Raw genomic sequence first — 20,199 nt, 5'->3', positions numbered from 1 at the left:
CAAGTGTTAAAAAATCAGCACCGTTTCTCTCTGTAACACTGTAAAAGCCACAATACTCAATTGTGACCACTCAGGCTTCATTAAGAGATGACTTGATCCTCCCCATTTCACATTACTTACAACTGAACAAAATTGAACTACTTAATTAGCAGGTAACATTTTATGCAATAATTATATGGAAATCCACACTAACCGTGCATTCCCATATTAACATTCACCTAACACATTTCTATATGGAAGATTCAATACAACTTCAGCCATTTTTCTCATTAAAAGGAATAGATCTTCTCAACTGGTGTTTCTAGTGGCATTAAGACAAACACGTCAGCCACCTACAACCATTTATATTCACTCTGACACCTTATTACTTAAACACTTGCTTACCCACTGCAATCTAACCGTTACCATTAAGTCTATATTGATTTGCTTCGCATTAATGTTACTATACTGATATCTACGCACCTAATATTGTCTCAGCCAAGCATATGAATAAATTGAAACTAAGTAATATGACCACATAAATGATGACTGCTTTCTTGCTGTAGCTGTAAAAAGAACAAAATCCTTCTTATTTGCCAAATTTAATTTCTGAATGCAGGACTTCTCAACTATGCTGCAAGGATATATTTAGCTGCTGTACTACAGCTCTCATCTCAGATTACACAGCTATTTAAATCTAAAAGCAACGCATGTGTTCATGAAAGCTGTTAGAGTAAACATTCAAGTCCAAATGTGAAGTCTTTGTGGACTAGGTTAAGACATACGTACATACAAAATTTATACATTACAGGGAAGTACTTTGGTGTCTTGTTTATCACAGCTTTCAAAAGGTACCTGTAACTCATTCCTCAATTTAAGATGGGAAGAGATGAATAGTTCTCATTAGTGGAGAAAAGCCTTTCCAAAGCAAGTTGAGAATATAGAAATAGACACACCATAACCTCCACTCACAGGCCACAGCTTAGCTTTCTTTCCCAGCCTTTCACCCTTGAAAGGGCAAAAAACCACACAAACCATGTAAGAAGATCAGAACTCAGTACTCATTTTGTGTGCCCAAACTAAGGAATCTTTAGCAGCCTAACAGAGCGGAGCTCAAGAGTCTGAGGGTGGTTCAGGATCATTCTCTGAATACAGAAAGCATAACAGTACTGCTCTCAAAGGAAACATACAGCCTTTACAAGGACCAGTAACACACATGGAACCTGAAAGCCAAAGGGGAGAAAACAGTAGGCTAACGGGAAAGACACTGGAAAGAGTTTGGCAGCAATTTCTCCTTCTGGACAGTGCTTTTGAAAAGACAGTCAGTGGCATTCCCACTTGGTGATATGAAGCTTGAGAACAGTACCTCAGCCACAGGAGGCTGAACTAGCAAACCACAATTTGTGGCTGTTGGTGCAATTGCCTTACACAAGTCAAGTCACAGAGCTACTCCTTTTGCTGTTGTAGCACCAGAGCCTCCATCCAGCTCATCCAGCTCTTGAATACTCCTGCACAGTCACCAATTTTATGATCAAGCTTGGAGCTCAGATACTTGGTTGTACCAACTTCATTTTGATGTGACCAGAAATAGACCCTGGTTGTAGGTAAATGAATGCTAACAGTATTAAGCAGATACTAGCTATGCTTAGTTGTTATCAGAGCAACTGACTATACACACGTGCCGAATACCTTTAATTAATACTAACTCCAAGTAACAACAGGAAAAAATATTCTGAGAATGGAAAAAAAGTTATAAGATTTGAAGATGGAGGAAAGAAGTAAAGTAACTAAAAAACTACAATTGTCAGAGAAAGGAAATTCAAGATTGATGAAGTTGTCCCTCAGAAGCCTTGTTGTAGCAAGCAGGCAAAAAAGGCCAAGTCAGGCCATTCAGGCTGCCACGAAGACAAAGCTGACAGCATGCAGGTGACAAGCTAATTGTGCTACACACAGAAGCTACAGTGGACACTGAAGACAAGATCCAAGATCATTCCACATTTTCACAACGGCTACAGTGGTTTGTAAAGCAAAAGGTTACACAGGGCTCTGCAGCATTACCAGAATGAAAGCATCAATTCATACCTGATACATGTCAGCATCTCACTCTAATTAACCCCATTAGCCCCACACAACTTCTTGTTCAAATACAGTATGCATATGGACTTGAACCATTACAACAAGGAATAACAGCCCTCTTTAAAATAGGATAAACACAAGAGAAATGTCAGGCTCTCCTACTTATAAATGTATGAAGGTCTAAGATGTTCAAAGAATGTGAACGGAAGTGCACAAAGCTGAATTAAAATATATGATACTTAATACTTGTTTAAACAGTATTGTTTTGTTTTTGAGTAATACCGATGCCTTAGCCTGAACTTCAAGGCTATATCTGAGGGGTCTTTCACCACTGCTGGAAAAAAAAAGAAAAAAGCATAGGAATACCCATTTAGCTTTACAGCAATCTACACAATTTCTCACAAGCTTTACATTTCCTCAAATTTATACATACATATATATAAATAAATTGATGCCACTTTCTAAAATTTGACCGTAATATTTAATTTTTCTTCATTATGCTGTATCAACTGGCTCGGATCTCAGAGTGCAGTTCAGAGCAGTTCTGAAAGGTTCAATATTCCTCATAAAAAACCTTTAGAATTAACTTTGAGCTCCAGACCTCTTTTAATCCACTTGGTTAGGATAGCCATTACAAAAATATTAAACCAAAAATCGCATTTTGTAATCACAACATCCAGCCAACTGTGATACTTGCAACAAATAATACTTGCCAGCAGTATACAAATGCATAACATGACACTGTATTAAGTCTCTGAAGAAGCTAAACTACAAACCATTGGCAATGATCCTAGAATTTATTTTGAAAAGAAGTCAAGGATGCTGCCACCACTGCTGGACTAGTAGTGTAACAAAAACCCTACGTATAACCAAGCAAGCTTACAGTTATGACAAACTTCACTCATGTTCAGCCTACACAAATGAACAAAGAAAAAAAGGTAGCCTGGAAAGCTCTGCTTAAACAGCAGCTTTATCCCTGGTTTGGTGCTGGCTGCCTAATATTTGGGTATGTCAGGAGGATAACGCCCTCCTCAGTAGGACTGGCCACTTTATAACTCTTACCTCCTCCCTAAAGCTTTCAAAAAAGAAAAAAAAAAGTAACAACACAAGAAAGTTAGCATTTCTTATAAATAGAAGAATCTATTTGCATTCTTCTGTGGTATTTTCATTGTTTTAAAATCTGGAAACTTTCAGTGCCTTTCTGTTCAGAGTATCTAGGAGTCAAGAGTTTTAACCCATGGTTTCAATTTAAAAATAAACTGTCCGAGTTATTTTCTATTTGCACAATAAACATCGACACGTGAAGATATTTTAGCATCCACCTGCAAAATGAACTACAGAGCAGTTCAATCAAATAATTTATTCGTGACTTCATAGCTCTGTAGGAAAAAGAGCCAGAGTTCTGAGTTCATACATGTGCATGAGACAGATACTGATCCAAACTAAAAGGATAACATAGCAACTATCAACTTCATTACAAGCAAGATCCAGTCAAAATTCACTACTTGTTTTTAACTTCTGCTATCCAACATGAAGCTCTTTTAAGTATGTGCTCCTATTCTCTGTAATAAAACGGTCAATTCTTCCTTGCAATAGCTGTGATCAACAACATATCAATGGTCACAGCCCAGAAAATGAGAACTAAGTGTCAGTATGGTAGTATGTACTTGTAGCAATATTTAGGTGATGAAATTCCAAACAAAGCTTGAAATTTGGAAGGTCATACCTCATAATCAAGTTAGTAACTCAAACTGAAGCTAGTACTCAAATAAGCAAAGCTGATGAAGAATTAACTGTATTGACACAAGAAAGTTACGTCAATGGAGACAGGAGTGACAGCAGGGGAAAAAGTGACAGTTTTATTTACACCTAAGAATCCTTGTGCCTGGAAATAGTCTCAAACAAAACACTTGGAAAGATGAGTTATCATGCCAGTCTTCATTAATGAAATTCAAAACACTGCTACTCGATGAAGCAATGTCATTTTCAGAGTAGTGTAACTGATGAAGACAGATTCTCTCAAAGGGACTATGTTCTGCAAGTGCCAGGAAAAGAACTGCAGTTTCCTGTCACATGTAAACCACGTTTTGACTGAAGTGTTTTCATATTCCTTCCTGAAATCAGAGTTGATGATAAACATAATCTAGTATTTCCTATTTCTGAACTGCCACAGTATAAAATACTTGCAACAACACTTTTTTCTTGTTTAAAGGTTTCTCCAGAATCCAACTATTATAGGCTGGCAGCTGCTTGAAATACCATGTATTGGTTAGTATGGCATTCCCAGTAACAAACAGCTGACGAATCTCTCGAGAGACATACTTTTTTTTCTTTTCCAGTATTTCTGCTAAACCCTAACAGCAACAATTATCTTCATTCTCCATCTGTGGGTCATGCCATTTCTTCCAGATTATGTGCTCAAATATGGTAGTCACAGTCCGTTTTGCAGCATTACTTCGCAATAACACACCAATCAATACAGCACAGGCTGTGTTAAAAGGATACAACTATCCCCTGTAACCTAAAATTCCTAGTATGTAACTCCAGATTATCAAATAAACTACCGTATTTGGTTATTTTAAAGTTACCATGCTTCCCTATAGTCTTCTTCCTCCTATTTTAGCTTTGCTTAAGATTGTAAGACACCAAAGAGAGGTTTTGTTAACAGAATTTTCTCCTTTTTCATCTAATATTTTCATTAAATGCTAAAAATACAAAACAGAATTTTAATAAAGCAATACCTGAACTTTGCTTATTGATCAACTGCACGCACTAAATCAGAGACAACTACATGGTATAAAACAAATGCTGCCACTCACCACTTATTTTACAAGGTTTCATAAACAACATCACACTAACTATCTTTATAGGATGTATGTCTTTAAGTGGCAGCAAAGTATTCCCCCATACCATCATACTTACAGATTCCTTCGTGTCAGTCTGTGGTCTCAGAATACTGAAACAGGTCAACAGAACAGTCCAGCAGCAAGACAGACCTTGATGTTATCCCACAATGCAGTACTGCTAGGAAAAAAAAAGAGGGATAGGGAGGAAAAAAATTGTTTCAGTATTCTAAGTGAAAAGGTTAGCAAAACAAATATCAAGCTATGACAGCGCTCTTCAAAATGACAGGCACACCAAACCCAATGACAAATAAAAATCTTGAAATATGGCAGTAAAATGACCCATACACCAGTCCTTCAAAGTGAATTTATTAACAAACCAGCACAGTTCATATTGCAGAATTTAGCCAGAGTGACCTGACAGCAGCAACTGCTATCCAAACCTATAGCAGGAATTGGAAAACTACAGGGTTTGGTCAACACTCCTGAGAATGTGCGTAGTGGAGATGTGAATAGAAAAAAGAAACTCCTGATAGATGATAATTTTAACATCTGCAGTGTCACTACTTTATATCACCCAGTGCTTGTTTGTAGGAAAACGATCATTGTTTTCAAGGTGACTGTGATAAAATACTACAGCAAACCTGCAAGTCGTCATGCACTCAGAAGTTGCTTGTGAATCCAGTTCCCCTTAAATACCAGTCATCTGTCCTTACTGACATCTGTGAGTCTGAAGGTCACATAGACTGAGATAGTCAAAAACTATGGTGTTTTGTCCAAATTATAACAAAGTACCCTTAAGAAATGCCATATTTTACAGGACTTTGAAAAGGCTGTATTTTATTTTCATGCAACTCAAACATTTGACATGAACATTTCTAGGCTTAAACATAACATAAGCAAACTAAGCAGAGAAGTTACACTAGAGCCAGTAAAGGAATAAACACTGTAATCATAAGAAATACTTTCCATCTACATGAATATTAGAACATTGGTGCTAAAGCATTAATTTGAGGAGAAATGCACTGTCTACAACTGAGGTGCTATTTCTAGGACCTCACCTCCCTTTCAAGTAGCTGATGTCCAGATTACATAGGTCTAACAAAGAACTTTCCTGATTTCAGTGCCTGCCTCTGGAACTTGGAACATGCTCATTAATTTAATAAATAAATAAATAATAATTTGCAGTATTCAAATACAACTTAGAAGCTACTGACTGTGTTATTCAGTGATGCAAATATACACGCGACTATATATATGCATGCAGATGCACAATACGTAGTGTACCTTTTACTCCTCATTGGTTTCATTTCTCCCAGTTTCGGTAATGAACATGCTGAACTACTACATGCTGTTTGAGGCCTCAAGGATTATCATACAAGTGGTTAGCTTTTCACAAAAAAAGATCTAGGAAATGAAGTCATTTGTTTGTCTTGAAACTATAGCAGCTGTCATTACTATTCAGTCTAGCACTGCTGCTCATCTGTGTAGTAAAGCTGGCCATTTCAGAAGACATCAGTCATTCACAGCATGATTGCCCAACTGCTTCCCCTCCAATACAGAAGGGGATCAGATTCAACTATTCTCAAATTACTCAGGGTAATCACAAAACTAAGAAAGTAATGTAAGATATTAGCTTCTCCCCTTTGATTAAAAAAATCTTAAGTTTATTCGTAGCTTTTCTTCAGTTTTAAGGCTCAGCAGAAGGTATTTCATGGACAAGGATAGATGAACTTAAGGTCATTTCCTCTCAGAGGTTTACAAATAAGGGAGATAATAATTTCATCTAACAAAGCTGAAGGCACTCCAGAAATAATTGAGAATTCAAAGCAAACCTACACTGCAATCTACTTTTAGTTAACTAGTTTCCCTTTAGTCCTTACTAAAACTATCATATGCTTGCCAACTTGAGACTGTAACCTTACCTTATTTCCTTCTACAAACTTGTGGACTGCATGGTTTAGCAACAGAAATATAGGGTGACACAGATAAAGCCTAAATTAATCCTAAAACTTTGACTTCTATACTAATTAAATATCTGCAGTTGTAACTGAAAATTGCATGCGCCTTCTCTGCTAGAGTACCACTAACAAGAGATTAACATACAAATCATTTGAGTTGACATTTGGTATTATTTCCTCATGCAGCAAAAAAGACAGGCAGGATCCTTCCTCACATCCATACTCAACTCATGCAAATAATGAGACAGTATTTGCTCCTTCTCTGCTACCAAGTTGATTGTATACATCAGCAGAAGCATCTCTCCTAGAAGCAGTGTCACTTCCTTTAATCAATGAACTTGTGATATGCCATCAGTCAGTCAGCTTGTATAAAGATACGTATTAAAATTCTGACACTGGTCACAAAAGCCTTCTGCCTGGCAGCACTGAAAATGATCTGAAAGAAATATCATTATGTGTGGAAAACTATTCAGCAGACTCCTTTCAACAAGGTGATAGCTGTTCACATTCAACAATTTCCTCAACATCACTACAGATGTTTCCTATATTCTGTGATTCTAGAATCATTGGATATGATTCCTTATTCTATGATTCTATAGTTTGTCTTGGCTGCTTTGTAATGCCAGTACTACTTGTATGAAAGCCAGGCAGTCCTGGTACATGGGCAATACCACTACTTGGGCACTGCATTCATTATAATCTAACTGCCCACTCATACCACTTGACCATATGGCAGCACTTCTGAAAACCTCACATTTTTGAGAGCAGATCTAAAGCTCAGGCACCTGAACTCCCACAAGCACTGTCCTGCAGCACTACATACACAGGCTACTTGTGAAATATTCTCCCACCAAACCTACAGTGTCTGGAAATACTTAGAGCACAGCACTGATGGACTGCTCATATGAGTGAAAACACCAAACAAGAACAAGCAGGCTTTTCTTTCACCTTACGTTCTTAAACACATGAAGTGCTGTACACAAACCAGCAAGACCAACAGAAAGTCTTTTTTCACATCACCCACTTAATGTACTCTCTAGAGAGATACATACATACAATCTACAGAACAATGTACAAATCAGAAAAAAACGAGTTAGATTTCTGATGTTAAATACTCAACAAAGGGACATTTTCTCCAGTGAATATAGGACTGGTTAAAAACTTACCTTTGGGGAAAAATTTTTATCTACTTGAAAAAGTTTTTCTAAAAGTCTTCAACATATCCTAGTATCCCACGCTTAATATTCAGAAGGCTACTGGAAATACATTGTTTAAAATGTGAAATTTTATAGGTGTATGACTACAGGTATAAATAGTCTTGCCCTTTACCACTTCATCACTTATTAAGAACTGAGTATCTCCCTTACAACAAAATCTTCTCACCATATTAAAAATTAACGAAAAGCATACATGTTTAATCTAAGAAAAATCCCTAACCCTCGTATCACTTGCTTGTCATATGACTGTAGATAAGTCATTATCGATATCGTCTCGCTGTTTTATCACAACCAAACATGTTATACATTTGTTTCCCCTTAGCTTTCTCAGAACTGTCTTGAAGTTGTTCTGTAACTCATGAGAATTATTCAAGCTGAAAAATGGGAAAAAAAAATCACTGAAAAGATTCAAAAGTTACCAGAGCATATACATTTTAGTCAACACGCATATCCCAAAGCCATAAAACATCAAGCTAGAGACATGGGTAGTATTCCAAACAGCATCACTCATTTCCAAGATGTACAAAAAGAATAATTTTGTTGTATAAGTAACTAGGGGAAATTTACAGAGTCTAGATGCCATGATTGCTGCAATAATCACTACAAAAATACTCAATTGTGATCACTGAATTGTCATTATCAATAATAACATTTACAAGATTCCAGGATTAAAAAAAAAAAAAAAAAGTTCTGTGTTATCAAACCTTAAAGTAACACCTTCTGCAGTACAACTTGTGAAAATAAGTGTTGAAGAAAGCAGAATGAAAAAAAGGATCCCATAAGTTTTTAATGTTACAAATAACAAGACTGCAAGCAGGGATAGTTTTGAAGAAGACACCAAAAAAATGAATGGTTAAAAACTAAAACATTATTCCTTTTATGAGAATTTCAATATTTGATTCCTATTTAAATGAATGAAGCAGAGGGCTTCTTGCAGAAAAAGTGTGTGCTTGCAAGCTATTGCACCCCCACCCTTCCACTACAAATATCTATTACCAACTAAACTATCACTATCAAGTATTCCAGGCACAAACTCCTGAGATGAATAAATTTACATGTAGCACCTTCTCACCACATGTTCTCTGAACACAGTAACAGCAATTTCCACCTTTTTTGGAAAAAAAAAAAAAAAAGAGTTGGTACTTTTGTAAAGGCTCCATTTTCAAACAGTGGATGTTTAACACTGATAGATGTGGCTTCTTCAAATGCCATATTCAGTCATCCTACAATTGATGCCTCTTACCTCTGCATTACTAAAACGCCAGCCACAAAAAAAAAAAAAAAAAACAAAACAACAACAACAACAACAAAAAAAAACAGCTTATGATCTTGTGTCCATAGAATCAACTCAGAGCAGGAGAGTTCTAAACACGCTTCCACCCAGCAGCTAATACAATAGGAAAATTTAGATTCAATAGCAACACACACCTATCTTCAGTCTAATTTCTCTATTTACACTAGTCAGTAAACACAGATGTACTAGTCAGTAAACAGAGATTTCAAATAAAAGAAAAAATTGGTAGACCAGTGCTTCCCTCCTAAGTTACTCATGATCGGTGAGAACACCAACAGGTAAGATTCTATTCCCAAAGCAGACAATAATTGACCTAAAACTGATTTAACAAGCAATTTCAAATTCATAGGGAAGAATGAGCAGACTTGTGTGTGAAACTATTGCAAGAGTCAGACATTAATGGACTGTCAAACCAATCTGTGCCAAGCATTACTGACTTGGTCCATAGAGTTAACGACCGCTTGTCAGCCACCCAGGATTGGCAACCCCTCTCAACAGGGCACATCACTCCCCATACCAAGAGATCCAAAAGAAACAGATTTTAGCTACTCAAGAACATAAGCTGATGGCTTAATATTGCCTGACCTGTTTCTGTACTGTGATAACCATGCTGCAATCTGTTTTGTTTCAGACTTCTTGTAGTTTACTCCATGCCTCCACAGTGTTGTTGAAGACCTTAACCAAATCACATTATGCTCATGTTAAACAGAGGTATACAAAAAGCACTGACATGGGCTTGTTTTCATGTAAAGAAATCCTACGGGGTTTGCTTATGTACATCACGTTCATATGTGCTCAGAGTTACTTCCATGTAACACCCAAATCAACAATTTAAAGCCATTTTACAAAGCTTGGCTTTTTTTATGGATAGCTTAATGATATAGTGAATGAAGAAAGTTTTTAAAACAACACAAATCAACACAAGAACAGCCTTCTAGAAGCAAGACTGTTTCTGTGATACCTTTGCATACAGAGCAGCTTTGTATTGTATTGTACAGACGTTCTCAAATACAGGTGATTTCCCGCAGAAGTCACAAGCACTGATATCAACTATGAAAGACTGAAAGTATTTGATGCTTCACAAGTTTCACTGAATGCACCTTGTGCTGTCCTCGCAAATTCTCTCTGCCCTGGATTTCACTGCCAGTCAGCACTCTACAAAAATTAGGAGTAGAGAGAAGATACAACCTGTTTTTTTCCAGTATTCCTGTGCAAGTGCCAAGATAAAAGTATTGACTAACTGACACAACACTTTGGTCCTTCCTGGCAAATATGTCAGATGATGCCCACGTCTGTAATTAAGGGTAACTTCTGCAGCACGTGAGGGGTTGCTGTGTAGGCCAGGATAACTCACCATCATTCAGTACAAGCAAGGCAACGCCTGGGACTTTCCATTACCTCCAGGAGGAACAAGTACTGATGGCAGTGTGACACTCAGCCTGTACAGCTGCCACTAAAGCAAGTCAGCATTTTTGTTGAAGTTATGTGACAGAAGTTACCTTACACCTACCAAACTTTTTTTTTTTTTTTTTTTAATTGAGTCAAATTTACTCTTCAGTATCTATCATTGGATGCTAAGTCATATTCTTTCCTCTGTTTTCATGCATTTGTCAGCTAGCATCATAGTACATTAAGGCACAAGCAATGTTTTTTCACATATTTGAATTCAACTACAGCAGCAGTTTATGCTACTAAGTAACTTGAAAAAGCTAACCCAAATGCATATTAAGCAGCAAATTCTCATGCTACGAATAGCTTCCACAAAGATACTACCTCTCAACCTTCTGCAAAGCAACATTACAATTATGTGTCCGGTATCAGACAGGCACTGACTTAATTCTGCCTTCATTTACAGCCTTTTGCATTTAACCCCCCTGTACCTCACAGAAATAAAGCTACAATGACTCCCCTCAACATGAAATAACTCCAATGCTGTTCAGAGGCCAATGTAAATAACTTTCTTCCCTTTCAGTTTGGAAATGTTTCTGAATACATATTTTTAAGTGAAATATAACTACATGCACCTTGTTTAGCTTCACTGGTACCATGCAAGCCCCTGCACCCATCATGCAGCCACATACTGAGACAGGTACTGCAGCAGGTGGCAATGACTTGCACAGCTGGGAATGACAGGAGCTGTGCCATGGGGCACATCCTAAGAGAAACTGGAAAGCACGGATACCCACGTAAAAGAAGTGGCTCAACAGAAGGCTTGTCATTTAAAGGATGTTATAAATTAAGCCAACCACTCTTTGCCCTATATCTGCAGTTACCTCCCTTATTTTACTAAGACAGAACTGTAGTTTTGTTGGACTTCGTTGCTGTTGTTTTGTTGGTTTTAAGTAGCTCAACTACCAGAAATCTTACACTGAACAGTTGAAGTGTTTTTAAGAAATATTTTCCCTTCTCACCACCATTTCACATCCAGCCTTCTAACAGTGCAGGCACAAGGTTGCCAAGAAATGTCAAAGCAGCCGTTAGTGTTGCTTACCAGTTGCTCAGCCGCACAAAGCAAAAGCTACCACTTTGACTGAGTGGCATCATAGCCACCGTCCCTCACAGCAGTCCACACATTCATTCACATGTATAATTGGCTCACACAAGCACATTCCTCCCTCTACTCAATCTTTCAGTTGCTTTGAGTGCTTTGCTAATTACACATCAGGTACAAGTTCACTTTAAGGGACCTCAGCAGCACGTGCAACAATTTGAGATAGCCCTTTCCAGCACTGGAGTAAAAAAAAAAAAAAAAAAAAAGAGAAGAAAAGACCACAAGAAAAACTTTACACCTCCATGTCATGGAACAAAATTTATATTTCCATCACCTACCAGGACTAGCATTTGTAGCTTCACATTTACTTAAAAAATAAAGTGGTAAGTGATAAACTATGTTCTCTTTCCTAACACATTTGAGAGCTAACAGCACGAATTACTGGGCTTTCTACTGCAGCACAATCTTCTAGACTGCCAAAAACCACTCTTAAACACTTTCCTTGCTGGTTATTTTCTCAGACCTATATCAGTAGGCATAACCACTTGAAAAACCTGCTTTAAGCATTCAGTGCTGCAAAGACATTGTATTCCAACCCTGGAGTTGTTTGTTGTTTTTGTGGTGTTTTTTTTTGGTACACAGAAGCTTACAAAAACAATAGCTGTCATTTCCAACATCAGAGACTCTCAGTAACACTCCTGATATTGTCCTGTAACATTCAACTTGCACATTTGGTCAGTTTGAATTCCAAGTTATAAGAATAGCATTCTGAAAATGTAGTACTTCAGTTTAACACAATTTTTAGCTATAGTCTAGTTAAATACCGATAAGCTGTCAGAGATGTTGGTGAAATACTGCCTGAGTATCAAATGCCATATTGAATTCCGAGGTTATAGCACCACAACTGTAAGACTCCATCAATCCATGGGATGAGAATGAGGGACACTGCAGGACTGCCAGTGCTGTTCTAGCACTCGGTGGACACACTATACCCTTGTAGTATTCCTTCATGCTCAGGTGGTTTTGGCTGCCCCAAACAGGTAACTACAAACTCTGTATGAAGACAGAGAATGTATTATGCTACAAAATTAAACAGTGAACACTCAGAAATGCCATCTCCTGCGCAGCTGAAGCCCACCACAGATCAGGGAACAGTAAGTATTTGGAGTCTTTCTACATTCAAATATTAGCAGTTGGCTGTAAACAGTACTGAAAGTTTGCCAGCAACCACACTGCACGGCACAATTGACATGGTGGAGGAAAGAGATGCCATCCACAGGGACCTAGACAGGCTTGAGGGGTGCGCCTACATGAAGTTCAACAAAACTAGGTGCAAGGTGCTGCACCTGAATGAGGGCAATCCCGAACACAAATACAGGGCAGAAAATGGATTGAGAGCAGCCCTAAGGAAAAGGAATTGGGTGTGCTGGTTGATGACAAACTCAACATGAACCACCAATGTGCACTTGCAGCCCAGAAAGTCAAACATATCCTGGTGTAGTGGTTTAACCCAGCTGGTAGCTAAACACCACGCAGCCGTTCGCTCACCCTCCCCCCTCCCTCTCTGGGACGGGGGAGAGAAACGGGAAAGTAAAGCCCGAGTTGAGATAAAGACAGTTTATTAAGACAGGAAAATGATAAGAACAACAATAATAATAATAACAATAATAATAACAACAATAATAATAATATCAACAATGATGATAATAGTACTACTACTAATAATGTGTACAAAACAAGTGATGCACAATGCAATTGCTCACCACCCCCTGACCAATGCCCAGCCTAACCCCAAGCAGTCTGGCCCTTCTCCCCCTGGCTAGCCACCCCTATATATTGTTTAGCATGACCCCAGATGGTATGGAACACCCTTTTGGCCAGTTTGGGTCACCTGTCCTGGGTCTGTCCCCTCCCAGCTCTTGCTGCATCCCCAGCCTGTCCGTTGGCAGGACAGAGCAAGAAGCTGAAACGTCCTTGGCTTGGTGTAAGCACTGCTCTGCAACACTTAAAACATCGGGGTGTTATCGGCACTCTTCTCATCCTAAGCCAAAACATAGCATTCTACCAGCTACTAGGAAGAAAATTAACTCTGTTCTAACTGAAACCAGGACACCTGGGCTGCACCAAAAGCAGCATGGCCAGCAGGGCAAGGGAAGGGATTCTCCCTGTCTGCTTTGCTCTCACGAGACCCCAGCTGAAGCCCTGTGTTCAGCTCTGGGGCCCCTAGCACAAGAAACACATTTGTCAGCTCAGTTAACGCCTCAATTAACAAATCACCAAATGCTATTTAAAAATTACTTCCATTAGTACCATTAACACAGAAATGGAAGTGTAACTGTGAAGACTGCTGAGCCAATTGCATTAGCACTCAAAATGGGTATCTTAGGTCTGCTCTTCCCAACCTTTTCCCATCCATTGTTCTAGCTCCAGAAGTGATGGAAGTAAAAACAGAGACATTCTCATAGCAACACTCAGAGCAGCAGCAGACTGCCATCTGGATGGTTCTATAGAGGGTTACAAGGAGTTACTTGTTTCACTTCTCACACAACCTGTGCTTAGGTTTGTGAGTCAAGAACGTTCATCATTGTTACTATGCCCATACAACTCAGCCCAGGTCAGCAAGGTAGCAAAAAGTTTACCCACAGCAACACATGACATATGAGAGTTGTTTTTTCACCCCTTATTCAAATTAGCTAAAATGTACAAAATAAGACAACCTTCAAACCTTTAAAACAGATAACTTTTCTTCAGCTGAAAATACCTTTATTTTCTCTTCTCTTGTCCTTTGCTATGTTTTTTGAAAGGAATTAGAAGACAAAAATAGATAATAAAAGTCACGTGAAATAACATTGATACACAAAATCAATTATCAGGAATTTTATTTTTATTTTAAAAAATTATACAAGACATAGGGATGGCTAAGAAAGAATAAATGTCCCCCGTAGGAAATGTGCTCCCACTAAGTTTGGTTATTGTTTCTGTTTTATTTGTTTTAAATCTATCCACTCTTCCGGTCAGTCTCACAGAAGTATTAGTAGAGATGAAAATAAGTATCAAAAAACACATGAACGGAAAACTGGCCATTATAAGTGTTTGCGTTCTACAAGTTACTTTAAAACAATTACACAAGAAACCAAACTCTGTTCAAATAACTATTTCCTTCCCAGAGGAAGGAGACAAACTAGAATAATAATATACACAGAAAAACTGAGTGATGCCAGCTGCAGGAAAGCAATGATGCATAATTGAGCCCACATGAAGACACTAAAGCAAACTTCAGCATCATAATTACACTCCAGAAGCAACTTGTTTCACCAATCCAAGTTGGAAGCTCATAAAGCTGGGGGACATAACCATCTCCACCCTAACAAGCAGTCAGGTCAATACTAGGACTGGTACAAGGGGGAAAGGAGGAAGAACAGACAGCAACTGACCTTGGTTTGATCTAAGCCAGCCTCCTTGAAATTGCACCCTCAGACTAGAGAAGTGTTTCTGTATCAGGAAGCATTTCTTTCATGCACTGTGTGCTTCCTTCCTGACATGGTGCTTCTCAGGATACAAGGTAGGCCTGAGGGACCCATGGTAACAAAAAAGGGTAAAGCCTCCTCTTCATCCCAATAACAGTTCCAACAGCAGATGACACAACCTAGGTATAGCGAGTCAACAGCAAAGCAAAACTGCTCCTGCTCGAGCTGAAGGACACACAACATACCAGAACAGATTTTGCGGTCTAAGGAGAAGGATACTCAGAAGACCCACAGTGCTGACCCAGCCTTTTTAACCCTTTATGACAAAGTATCCAAGCACAGATGCTCTAAAGGAAGCAGGAAATAGCTCAAAGAGGTTCTCTAACAGATAAGGTTATTGTTCAAGTCTATGAACAACATAGATGTTCAAAGTTAGGCTATTCTTTCACTGCTGTCAACTGTACTGGAAAAGGTGAACTTGGATGTTATTTTGCATTAGAATGAGCTTTTTCAGGCAAAGGATTGTGCAAATCTGCTTAACAGACTTCACCATCACAGCTTTTCCAACACAATCAGTGTTACGTTTATATTCACGTTAAGAGTATTTATGGCAACTTCTGCCAAAAGCAGATGGCACAAGCTTAGCTCTTCTTTTAAACAAATTATCATGCTACTTTACTTCCAAAAATCGCTCACTTCGATTTCAGCCCAAACCATTTATATCATGCATCTACAGGAATGAAAGGAATAAGACTAATGAATTTACACGAAGACTACAGATACTTCACTGCAATGCTTATAAAAGACTTCAAGACACATGTAGAAAGGAATAGTGTTTTTTTAGCCTACTGGATATGATAAGTCACCTCTGCTTTCTACATTTGTGCCCGAGAATGATTTTTTCATATCTGGGGAGACTGCACGTTATTTTCTTAGCTGTACAGTTGTAACCAGAGAAGACTCATCCTTTCTATACTGGTAGCTAAAGAAGCTAAAGTGTAGGATAGCAAAAGATTCACCATCCTATCCCTAGAACATTTAATATGAAACATCTTCCCAGTGTTGAAACGAGTCAAATTTTCCCAGTAGCTTATATGTTACTGAGAACTGAATTTATCATGTCTTAGCAACATGTTTTATGATAGCTGAAGGAGCACTGAATAAGCAGGTTCCCTATAAACATATGAACCTATCTTTCTAGTTTCACAGATGCTATAGGTGCCAAAGGTCCTCATCATCAGTCTGCAGTGCAGGTTGTTACCCAGCACAGAACTTTGTGAACACACGAAAACAGCCTGGCTTACAACAAAACCAGGCGTATTTGCAAGCTATATTGCTCTGGAATGATAGCTGGCTTTGTCCTTCTCCCAGCTCTCATTTAAGCCTTAACTCCCTATAAATGCCATAGATAAAACTATTGCAGCCTACTTTATTTAGCTGCCATTCATTTGGAATAAATAGGGGCTTTGTTAATAACTTTCAAGCACAGAATGAAGGCCCACCCCACACATTTGTGCAAGGCAACTGGAATGCATCAGCATAAAGGTCTTCAACTATTAGCGGCTTCACATTTACAAGATACAAGTTTGTCAGTAAGTTGTCAAAGCTGAAGAGTTAATGCATTAACTGTTCTCCACCTTAAAAGAAGTGTTGGATATACCACAAACATATTTACTAGTAGCTTAAAACAGATGCTTTTAGTCTACTTGAGTGTCAGATAATTGTTCACATATTAATGAGCATGTTGAGACCAGCAACTTCGATTGCACTGCAAAGAATCTGAACAGCATTAAAACCAAAAAGGTTCCACTGTTAACATCCTCCTCCCTTCCTCTCCGCCCCCCCCCCCCCCCCCCGCGTCTCCCCCCATCTTATTCTAAAACCTTATACATAAAGGTTTTAGTCTTGCTTCCTCAGCCCATTTCAAAATTCCCACTAAGGCTTCCCTAAGGAATTTGTTGTTGTGCAGCAAAAAGTAGATTTGAATAAGATTGTACTTCAGATCTGAGACAAATACTTTCTGTAAGCATGAAAGGCATCTCACTGCAGTATTTCAAGTGACAAAAGTGATTTCTTCTATTAACCAGCTCTATATACCAGACATTTGCAAGGAAAATTCCTAAATATATGGTCTGGAGAATCAACAGCATCAATTTTGACAGTAGTGTCACATTCAAATATATTTAACCAAAGGCAAAATAATGACTTAAGCTTTTCTTATTTTCCCCATAGAAAACATATGGGTTCAAGGTTTCTTTACCAAGCTATTCTGTATTCAGTTTGATTATTTTACTTTATTTAAGGAAAAGTATTAGAACAAATAAGCTTAAAGTAGGGCAGAGATCACCAACAGAGGTAGAAGAAGAGCAGTAAGGCGACCAGTTCATTTCTGTAAATAATATTTGTACTCAGTACTACAAAAAAGCTAACCCATCATGCTGCTGAGCTAACAATACCAGCAGCACCAGCTCTACTCCAATTCCACGGTTCTGAATTACAGCTCATCTAAAACTTAGCTCTATGAATGCAAAAAACACTTCAAATGTTTGAAGAACAGCAGCTTTGCTGTCCAACTTGTAGAAGCTAACCTCTGCTGGAACCTTAAAACAAAGACAGCCATAAAACCCCTAGGCACCCAAACCACTATCCTTTACCTTTCAGACACTTGCTCTCTTCAGTCACAGAATCACAGTATGGCTGAGGTTGGAAAGGACCTCTAGATGTCATCTAGCCCAACTCCCCTGCTCAAGCAGCGTCACCTTCAGCAGGTTGCACAGGATCACATCCAAATGGGTTTTGAATATCTCTGAAGAAGGAGACACCACAACCTGTCCAGGCAACCTCTGCCAGTACTTGGGCACCCTCACAGTCAAGAAGCTTTTCTCCATGTTCAGATGGAACTTTCCGTGTTTCAATTTGTGCCTGTTGCTTCTCGACCTAAGTTAGGCAAGAGAAGCTCCAGTATTTCTGTTCATGGCCACCACAGAGCAAACTCTCCCCTTCATCTACCTTTAAAATCCATAACCCTTTCTTGGAAAGATGAAGAGCTACATGGGAGAGAGAAGAGAATTGGCTAAGGAGAACAGTGAAAAAGAAGAGAGATTGGTTTCAGCAACTAACAGTTGGGAAGTAGCAAATGAAAGTAACAGTCCTGGCTTAATGGCAAATATCTGTTCACAGGGCGTGCACGTTACCAGAAAAGAGAAGTTGGCCTTAAGAGAGAATTTGGAGTGTCTACAATCTTTCTCTTAAAGACTAAATGGGTGATTCAAGTTTCTGTAATGCTTTTTGGAAACAAAGGCTGCTATTCAACCAAAAAAAAATACATCTTTAATATTTCAGCCATTTGACAGTTCAAGCCCAAAAGCTGTCTTTGTGCATCCAAAAAAAGTTCATAACCACAAGACAAACTCATATCAAAGCAGTCTCATTTGTCTAGATTTTCCCCACATTCCAGGTGTTTAAACTTGATAACAATTCAGGTGAAGACGACTTTGGACTTTTCTCCTCCTATCAGCAACCTGTGATGAGGTGAGGGAGGAATCCCTCTAGACAGAGCTTTTCAGCCACAGAGTGGGAGAAGATCGAGGAACCAGAAGTACTAAAGTGTAATCATCCTACCCAAAACCCTGGACTAATTACTAGGACTTCTTACCTGTCACTGCCTGATACTAGTACCTTGTCCATCAAAAAGCTCTGACCAAAAATACTTAACATTCTGAAATAAACTGCTCTGCTGCTTTTACAGCTTTACCAGTGGCTATAAAAACTGATCTCACATCTGGCACCATAACCCCCACCCCTCATTCAGAAAGTGACATTTCATCCTCACATTTCATCCCTTCTTGTCCATGTTCTAGATTTCTTGCTCAACATTGCCACCCACCTCATGCTGCAGGTCTCTTGTTCACATCGTTTGCCTCTCCTCTCTCACACGGGCAAGTCCAAGCAACCTCTTTTCTCACTACACTCCTAAAACACAGGTGCGTTATACACTGTAGTTGACACGTGGAGTTCCCACAATAGCTGGGAAGCTCAGGAGAAAAGGGAATGCAAGGAAGATGTAAAACTCCATTTTTTGAGGCAACTATAAATAAGGGAGCAGCTTCTCCCTTATTAAACAATGCCACTGACTTCTGATACCTTGCATTTCTGTCCTTACAACAAAAAAAATTGTCCTGTCGCATAGTTCTGAAAAATGCATATAGCATTTCCACCTTCATTCACACATAAAAAACAGCTCTGTGAATGGAGTTGATTGCACAGCTACCAACTAAATCGATGCCAAGCCTGAGCTACAGACCCTCCTTGCTTCATCTGGGGAGCCTGGTAATGCTAGGAGAAGAAACAGAGGGAAAAGCAAGTAGACCTCAGATATCAAACCAACCTAGGTCTTTCACAGGGATTTCTACAGTGACAGGCCACAGCTTCTGTAAATCCATTCTTCTACTGGACAGAGCAGAGGACTCAGCAATTGCTTACTTGAGGTTAGCTCTGTGTGCACACATATATATGTGTCATGCCCACATGCATGAACAGGTAAGGGAAAATTGTAGGCACATCTCCTTTGACCTTAAGGATCAAGAACCGAGGACATGGACTATTCAACTCACTTTCAAGTCTACTTCCTAAGGGTTTTTCCACTGTACTTTCAATTGTGCAGCTGGAATTTCCCCACTAGTCCAACCAGGGGACATAACTATTTTCAAACCATTGTTTGATGCCTAACAAGCTTGTAAGTTCTCCAGGCTCTAACCAACATATTACAGATGCAGTACACAATTACGGAGCCACCTCTAGACCTATGCACCAGAACTGGCGCATAGAAAACAATAACCAACAATGACAATACTTCTGGGTTTCAGTCACTT

At 38.8% G+C, this 20,199-nt stretch overlaps 1 protein-coding gene across 4 annotated transcripts in view; it reads right to left on the bottom strand.

Annotated features, from left to right (window-relative positions):
• Positions 1-20,199, bottom strand: part of TLN2 (talin 2) — a 173,992-nt gene that overhangs the window by 136,480 nt on the left and 17,313 nt on the right. For 2 of the 4 annotated variants that reach the window (XM_082769058.1, XM_082769057.1), the window contains exon 2: positions 4,978-5,076. The gene's annotated coding sequence lies outside the window, so the exon portion shown is untranslated. Of the gene's footprint in view, positions 1-4,977; positions 5,080-20,199 lie in introns of all 4 variants that reach the window. The other 2 variants (XM_082769056.1, XM_082769059.1) reach the window with 1 other exon arrangement.

This window comes from Aythya marila (assembly GCF_965140915.1).
Source record: "Aythya marila genome assembly, chromosome: 11".
NCBI classification, from domain to species: Eukaryota; Metazoa; Chordata; class Aves; order Anseriformes; family Anatidae; genus Aythya; species Aythya marila.
The sequence above is the reverse complement of the archived record's forward strand: the minus strand, read 5'-3'. Positions and strand labels throughout refer to the sequence as shown.